The following is a 9079-nucleotide window of genomic DNA, read 5'->3' as shown; positions in this document are numbered from 1 at the left end:
GTAGGGAACCCAGCCATATGGACACCTAGCCCAGTACAGGGGCTGACCGGCTCCGGGCATGCTAACGCCAGTACTGGGCCTGGCGACAGACTGCTCCGCCAAGTCTGACGCCGAGGGTGCTGGAGGATGCTCGACCAGGGTACGCCAACCGGGGAACTCTACTGGGAGAAGAAAGCGCTCACATCCCCGTGTTAGGGGGAATGGCGCAGCAAGCGAGACACCCAGCCAGCCCTTCCCGCCAATTACCTGTTACCCAACACACGGGAGGAAACTGGCTCTACACGGAGGTTGTAAAACCTCGCAAAGGTGTTAGGTGTCGCCCAGCCCGCAGCTCGACAAATATCTGCCAGAGAGGCGCCGTGCACCAACGCATAGGACGAGGCCACACTCTGTCTGGAGTGGGCCCTCACCCCCAGGGGGCACGGCTCGCCTTGGGAATGGTAAGCCAAGGCGATGGCGTCCACTATCCAGTGGGCCAACCTCTGCTTAGAGACAGCCTTCCCCTTCTGCTGACCTCCAAAGCAGACCAGGAGCTGCTCAGAGCTTCTGAAGCTCTGGGTGCGGTCCACGTATATGCGAAGCACTCTTACGGGACACAGCAACGACAAGGCTGGATCTGCCTCCTCCAGGGGCAGCACTTGCAGGTTCACCACCTGGTCTCGGAAGGGAGTGGTGGGAACCTTGGGCACGTATCCAGGCCGGGGTCTCAGGACAACGTGAGAGTAGGCCGGCCCGAACACAAGGCACTCTTCACTTACCGAAAATGCTTGGAGGTCCCCGACCATCTTGATGGAAGTGAGCGCGATCAGGAGCGCTGTCTTGAGAGACAGGAACTTCAGCTCAACCGAATCCAGCGGCTCAAAGGGACCCCTCTGAAGTCCCGCCAGGACAATAGAGAGGTCCCAGGAGGGAATCAGGGGTGTCCTAGGAGGATGTAACCTTCTGGCACCCCTCAGGAACCTAACGATCAGGTCATGCCTCCCCAGGGACCGGCCGTCCACTGCATCGTGATGTGCTGCAATGGCAGCTACATACACCTTCAGGGTGGAGGGTGACAGCCCACGCTCCAGCCTACCTTGCAGGAAAGAAAGCACGACTCTGACCGGGCATCTCCGGGGGTCTTCTCGGTGAGAAGAACACCAATTTGTGAACAGACTCCACTTCAGAGCATAGGCCTGCCTCGTAGAAGGGGCTCTAGCCTGAGTGATAGTGTCTACCACCGCTGGGGGCAGATCACTTAGGTCTGCCGCGTCCCGTCTAGAAGCCACACGTGGAGGTTCCAGAGATCTGGACGCGGGTGCCAAATGGTGCCAAGCCCCTGAGAGAGAAGGTCTCTCCTGAGGGGGATGCGCCAGGGAGGGGCTGTCACGAGGAGCATGAGTTCCGAAAACCAGGTCCGGGTGGGCCAGTAAGGCGCAACCAACAGGACCTGTTCCTCGTCCTCCCTGACCTTGCACAGTGTCTGTGCGAGCAGGCTCACTGGGGGAAACGCATACTTGCGTAAAGCCCGAGGCCAGCTGTGTGCCAGTGCATCTGTGCCCAGGGGGGCCTGGGACAGAGAATAGTACAGCTGGCAGTGGGAGGACTCGTGGGAAGCAAACAGGTCTACCTGGGCTTCCCCGAATCGGCTCCAGATCAGCTGGACCGTCTGGGGATGGAGTCGCCATTCCCCGGGGAAAGTGAGCTGTCGTGAGCGCGTCGGATGCATGATTGAGCTCCCCCGGGATGTGGACAGCGCGCAGCGACTTGAGCCACGTCTGACTCCAGAGGAGGAGATGACGGGCGAGTTGAGACATGCGACGTGATCGTAAACCGCCTTGTCGGTTGATGTACGAAACAGCCGCAGTGTTGTCCGTGCGGACCAACACGTGCTTGTCCAGCACTAGCGGACGAAACCATCGCAAAGCTAGATGCACTGCCAGCAACTCCAGGCAGCTGATGTGCCAAAGCAGTCGAGGTCCTGTCCAGGACCCTGAAGCTGCCTGCCCGTTGCATGTCGCGCCCCAGCCCGAGTTGGAGGCATCTGTTGTGACAACAACGTGCCGGGACACTTGTTCTAAGGGCACGCCGGCCCGTAGAAAAGCAAGGTCCGACCAAGGACTGAATAGGCGGCGACACATCAGTGTGATGGTGACACGATGTGTACCGCGGCGCCATGCCCATCTCGGGACTCGGGAGTGTAACCAGTGCTGAAGTGGTCTCATATGAAGCAACCCGAGCGGCGTGACTGCGGCTGCGGATGCCATATGCCCCAGGAGCCTCTGAAAGTGTTTCAGCGGTACCACTGTCCTGCCTCTGAAGGAACTCAGGCAGTTCAGCACTGAGTGGGCACGCTCGCTGGTGAGACGTGCCGTCATACTCACCGAGTCTAACTCCATACCGAGATAAGAGATTCTCTGCACAGGGGAGAGCTTGCTCTTCTCCCGGTTGACCTGAAGCCCCAACTGACTGAGGTGCCGAAGCACGAAGTCCCTGTGATCGCACAACTCTTCTCGGGACCGGGCCATAATGAGCCAGTCGTCGAGATAGTTGAGGATCCTGATGCCCACTTCCCAGAGTGGGGCAAGGGCGCCCTCCGCGACCTTCGTGAAGACACGGGGGGACAGGGAGAGCCCGAAGGGGAGGACCTTGTACTGCCATGTCTGACCCTCGAAAGCAAAGCGCAGGAACGGTCTGTGACGAGGGAGGATAGAGACATGAAAGTACGCGTCTTTCAGGTCGATCGCTGCAAACCAGTCCTGGGGCTGGACGCATTTGATAATGCGTTTCTGCGTCAACATCCTGAACGGGAGCTTGTGTAGGGCCCGATTCAAGACTCGCAGATCCAGGATAGGTCGAAGGCCACCGCTTTTCTTGGGCACGATGAAGTAAGGGCTGTAAAACCCCGTCCTCATCTCGGCTGGAGGGACCGGCTCGATTGCATCCTTCGCCAGGAGGACAGCAATCTCCTCGCGCAAGACAGGGGCGTCCAGGACTGCCACCGAAGTCTCGAGCACGCCATTGAACTTGGGGGGTCGGTTCCTCCAAGTGGCGGCGTTTTGTGGGCACAAGTGCACCGCAACCGCCCTCTCCACCTGGGGAACCTCTACGTACCCCCTGGCTGCCCCGCCATCGAGGGTGGTGAGGATGGAAGAGGGAGAAGAGCGGCTTCTGGCCGTGAAAGGGGCCGTCCACGACTTCGTCACCTCTTCATGCACCTCCGGGAAGAAAGGCATCAGAGCAGAACGAGGTTGTGAGCCGCGTCCCGCGCCGAGAAACCAATCATCCAGCCGTGAGGGCTCGGGACTGGGCGGTGTAGTCACCTCCAGTCCGATACTCACGGCTGCCCGGGCAAGCATGGCCGACAACTCCAAGTCCGATTCGGCAGCAGCGACAACACCCGAGGGGGGCAGCCCCGCCGAACCTTCATCCTCAGAGGTCGATAACCCATCCCCCGATGCAGCAATCGACATCTGGTCTTCGGGCGGCGCACCGAAAGATACGCTGGGACCGCTATGAGACGGCCCAGCAGAATCAATCGGCAGCTGCATGGGACAGTCGCTGCGTGAGGAGTGAGAGGTCCGTGGGGCGTGGCCCGGCGGAGAAGCTCTCACTGTGATCCTCAGATCTCCCAGAGCGCCAGCCGGCGGCCCTCTGCTCGAGCCAGAGAGACCGGGACGGGTGGCGACAGAGGGGTCTGCTGCACTCCCCTTGAGGAGTGAGAGACGCGATCGCAGCGCTGCCATGTTCATACGCCCACAGTAGACGCATGAATCATCCACGAGCGCAGCCTCAGCGTGTTGGACGCCCAGACACGGCAGACAACGCTCGTGACCGTCAACCGAAGACAGGAAACAACCGCATCCAGAAGGACACGGACGAAACGGCATCTTGAAAAAGACGCGAATCGTCCGTGATTTGCTCTTTTAGAACTGTCTCTTTTAGCCGAAGCGCCCAGGGGAATCGCCGTCTCGCAGGGACACCGCTGTAACGCGCCGTCACACCGACCAGGAACAGTTTAAGCAAAAACAAAGATGATGGCTTTGTAGTGATTTTCTTCATCAACTACTCGGCTCCGAAGCAAAAATCTAATGAGTGGATGCACCTGTCGCCCTATTTATACCCGCTAGCACGGGGAGTGGCTCAGGTGTGTTAATCCACTTGCCAATTTCATTGGCGTTTTCTCTTAAAATCAGAGATGATTGGCCTCCCAAGTGAGACCCCATTTATCGGTCGACATAACTCGTAGTGACCGACAGATAGGGAACTGCTGGTGTGTGTGTGTGTGTGTGTGTGTGTGTGTGTGTGTGTGTATGTAAAGTCTGGAAGCAACAGCTCTTGTCCTTGAGAATGCACAATTCCTATTATCGCTCATTCAGGTGTTTTTTTTTTTCCCCATTCTTTAATACCAAACATTGTTGGCCCTATTTTAACGATCTAAAATGTAAAGCGCATGGTGCCGGTGCACTTAGGGCGTGTCCAAATCCACTTTTGCCTTTTTAACGACGGAAAAACGATCCATTTGCCGAGGCACATTTTTGGAATGGGTTGTCCCTATTCTCTTAATAAGTAGCCTAATGGGTGTAACGTTCAGTACACCAATCAGAGTGTCATCTCCTATTCCCTTTAGGAGCGAAATGCGCTCGTGCCATTTGTGGATAGCTATTTACATGGCGGAATTTGATGGCAGAAAAGCTGAATGCTTCTCAAGCGAAGAAACCGATCTGCTCGTGTGCGAAGTTAAAGATCCCGTAAAGATCATACGGGACAGGCAGGGATCCACCAAAGCTCCGTGCGATGAGTCAGTTAATAAGTATGTGTGTATTGGCACAATTGTTCAATTAATTAACCAATTTCATTCATCATTATAAGTAGTAATAGGCTTAATTGCAAATACGTAGCTTATTGTAATACACGCAACGACTATCCATCATTACATTTGTATATTTATGTAGCCTACACAATAATATTATTTTACACTGTAACCCTTTTGTTTTTAACCTTTGCCATGTTTGTGTGATCCGCATCCCTGTGTGTAATATGAAAAGTCAAAGCACACTATGGACCCGCCCAGAAGCGCATTTTCTACCAACGCACTCTGTAAATAAAAAAACAAATAAAAATTGCGCTATTGACTTTAGACCAGGTTTAAATTGGTTTATGGCGCAGTCTATTTTAAGCTCCTTAAAATAGCAATGCACCAGCAATGCACCTGAAAACACCTCTTTTTTAGACAAGCACATGAATGCGCACACAAATGGGTGCAAATGTATTTGCTAATTAAATGATGTGGCGCTGGACGGGAAAATGCAAATGGCGCCAAACTGAAACTAGCAAGCACACTTGTGTTGTGCCTTGCGTCGCATTGCGCTGGGTGTATGATAGGGCGCTGTATCTCAATAAATTAGAATGTCGCGGAAAAGTTCATTTATTTCAGTAATTCAACTCAAGTTGTGAAACGTGTATTAAATAATTTCAATGGACACAGACTAAAGTAGTTTAAGTATTTGGTTATTTTAATTGTGATGATTTTGGCTCACATAATACAAGTGAGTATAGCAAAATTAAGTGAACTGTGACAAATTATATAGAATCTTCATACTGTGAACTACTAGTGAAATTGATAAAAAAAATGTATATCAAACATTATTCAGCACCTTATAAAGCACCATGTATTGCTTATGTTTTTTTTTTCTGAATTGCTAATGCAACCTTTTCACACCAGTCTGAACAAAATTAATTCACTTTATATTAAGTGGCCTTAACTACTATGCACTTACATTTTAATTAATAATTTAGTACAATGTACTTATTGTGTACATACACATTGTACTTATTTTTTTATTTAAGTACATAGTAGTTAATATGTTACCCTTGTGAGATATCATCAGGAAACATGGTGTTAGCTTTCACTGTTATGCTGATGATACTCAGCTCTATATTTCCTCGCAGCCCGGTGAAACACACCAATTTGAAAAACTAATGGAATGCATAGTCGATATAAAAAATTGGATGACGAGTAATTTCTTACTGCTAAATTCAGAAAAAACAGAGGTGTTAATCATAGGGCCTAAAAACTCTGCTTATAATAACCTAGAACACTGTCTAAGACTTGATGGTTGCTCTGTCAATTCTTCGTCATCAGTTAGGAACCTAGGTGTGCAACTTGATCGCAATCTTTCCTTAGAAAGCCACGTTTCTAGCATTTCTAAAACTGCATTTTTCCATCTCAAAAATATATCTAAATTACGGCCTATGCTCTCAATGTCAAATGCAGAAATGTTAATCCATGCATTTATGACTTCAAGGTTAGATTATTGTAATGCTTTATTGGGTGGTTGTTCTGCACGCTTGGTAAACAAACTACAGCTAGTCCAAAATGCAGCAGCAAGAGTTCTTACTAGAACCAGGAAGTATGACCATATTAGCCCAGTCCTGTCCACACTGCACTGGCTCCCTATCAAACATCGTATAGATTTTAAAATATTGCTTATTACTTATAAAGCCCTGAATGGTGTAGCACCTCAGTATTTGAATGAGCTCCTTTTACATTATACTCTTCTACGTCTGCTACGTTCTCAAAACTCAGGCAATTTGATAATACCTAGAATATCAAAATCAACTGCAGGCGGCAGATCCTTTTCCTATTTGGCGCCTAAACTCTGGAATGGAATAACCTACCTAACATTGTTCAGGAGGCAGACACACTCTTGCAGTTTAAATCTAGATTAAAGACCCATCTCTTTAACCTGGCATACACATAACATACTAATATGCTTTTAATATCCAAATCCGTTAAAGGATTTTTAGGCTGCATTAATTAGGTAAACTGGAACCGGAAACACTGTACTTTCTACATCATTAGAAGAATGGCATCTACGCTAATATTTGTCTGTTTCTGTCTTATTCCGAGGTCACCGTAGCCACCAGATCCAGTCCGTATCCAGACCAGATGGTGGATCAGCACCTAGAAAGGACCTCTACTGACCTCAAAGACAGCGGAGACCAGGACAACTAGAGCCCCAGATACAGATCCCCTGTAAAGACCTTGTCTCAGAGGAGCACCAGGACAAGACCACAGGAAACAGATGATTCTTCTGCACAATCTGACTTTGCTGCAGCCTGGAATTGAACTACTGGTTTCGTCTGGTCAGAGGAGAACTGACCCCCCCAACTGAGCCTGGTTTCTCCCAAGGTTTTTTTCTCCATTCTGTCACCGATGGAGTTTCGGTTCCTTGCCGCTGTCGCCTCTGGCTTGCTTAGTTGGGGTCACTTCATCTACAGCGATATCATTGACTTGATTGCAAATAAATGCACAGACACTATTTAAACTGAACAGAGATGACATAGATGAATTCAATGATGAACTGCCTTTAACTATCATTTTGCATTATTGAGACACTGTTTTCCAAATGAATGTTGTTCAGTGCTTTGACGCAAAGTATTTTGTTTAAAGCACTATATAAATAAAGGTGATTGATTGATTGATTAAGGCCACCTAATATAAAGTGGGACCAAATTAAGCATTGCTTGGTAATTGTTCAACAAAGTATTGATGGTAGTGTAAATATTGTCATAATAACAGTTGTCTGTAGTTTTGGTTGATTGTAATCCATTACATACCTTTCTATCAAAGTTATGACATTATCAAGACAAATTTGTTCTGACACAGTTTAACTCTAAGTTCTTGTCATATTTTAGAACCATTTTACAAGCGATAGCAAATAAACTGTAATAATGTGAGAAATGTTGAAGGTGTCTAAATAATTTTGGTTTGATTGTTTATTTCATTTTTACACTGAAGACTATCCAGTGCTATTTTACATTTAATTATTCGGTTTCTGTACCTTGACACCTACAATCTTGAAAAAAAAAACTTTGTAAACAGCACAAATAAATAAAAACGAATGAACATACAAATTAAACAATTTCAAACAGGGCCCATTGGTACAACCTTCACTGGGGCCCGTTGACCCCAGCTACGGCCCTGGGTACAGAAGCAGCATGGACTCATACTCATTGTACTTTAACACAGGACGCGTTTGCAGTCCGCTACTCAGTACGTAAACATTCGATCACCCCGTATATAAGGGCTGTAACGATATGCGATATGAAATCGAAATTGCCATACGATTGTCCACGAACCTGTATCGCGATGTGAGAAGGCAGAATTGCGACACCCCTCCTAGAGTTATCCTTCCTGTCCAGATCCAATGCTACCACATTTTAAATTACAATAAGTATTATTTGACTTACTTTTAGTCATAATTTTATCTGGGTAGCATACATACTCTGAATGTTTTCGGCAGAATTCAAATGAGCCATTTTAATCTAGATTAATATAGATTAATTCCAAGATTACAGTGAGATTAATCTAGATTAATATATATATATATATATATATATATATATAATCGTTCTATACTAATATATATATATATATATATATATATATATTAGTGTATATATATTAGAATATATACATGATCGTCATGTACAAACACGTCATTAAAATGAACTGTAACTCCGTGAATACTCAACGAAGAGACATGAGAGAGATATCTATAGAAAGCTTGACATGTCTACTTTAAAACTAATAGGGTGCTGCTGAAAACAAATATTCTGTGATAAAGTAATCCATATGAAAACAACGCAATGTCTGTTTTTCATGTCTCCCTTCATTATATCTAATGTGACCACGCCCCCGCGCTGAACGCGCTATTCAGATTCAAACTGAAGTGCGCGGCTTGAATACACCCACACAGAAGAAAAAGCAGCGAGACTGTTCTTCAAGTTTTTTTTTTTTATTTTACTGTTTGCTTCGCGATGAGAGGAATAAGACATAATTCACCCCAAAAAGATGTGATGTGGTTGAGGATTTGAGAAATGGATTTCCTCAGAAAAAAAAGAATGAAGTCCTCTATTCAGCAGAGATCATAAACATGAGTAAGTCTCTTTATATTTATTTATATACTTGTACTAGTTTTCACATAGTGTAAACATTTTACAAGTTAGACTTTCCAGAATTCCTGACTAAATGTTTAATAAAGTGAAATATTATGAAGTTTCAATAACAATATGCAATACTATACCATTCAAA

Source organism: Carassius auratus, chromosome 8 (genome assembly GCF_003368295.1).
Source record: "Carassius auratus strain Wakin chromosome 8, ASM336829v1, whole genome shotgun sequence".
Classification (NCBI taxonomy): Eukaryota; Metazoa; Chordata; class Actinopteri; order Cypriniformes; family Cyprinidae; genus Carassius; species Carassius auratus.
Note: the sequence above shows the minus strand (reverse complement) of the source record.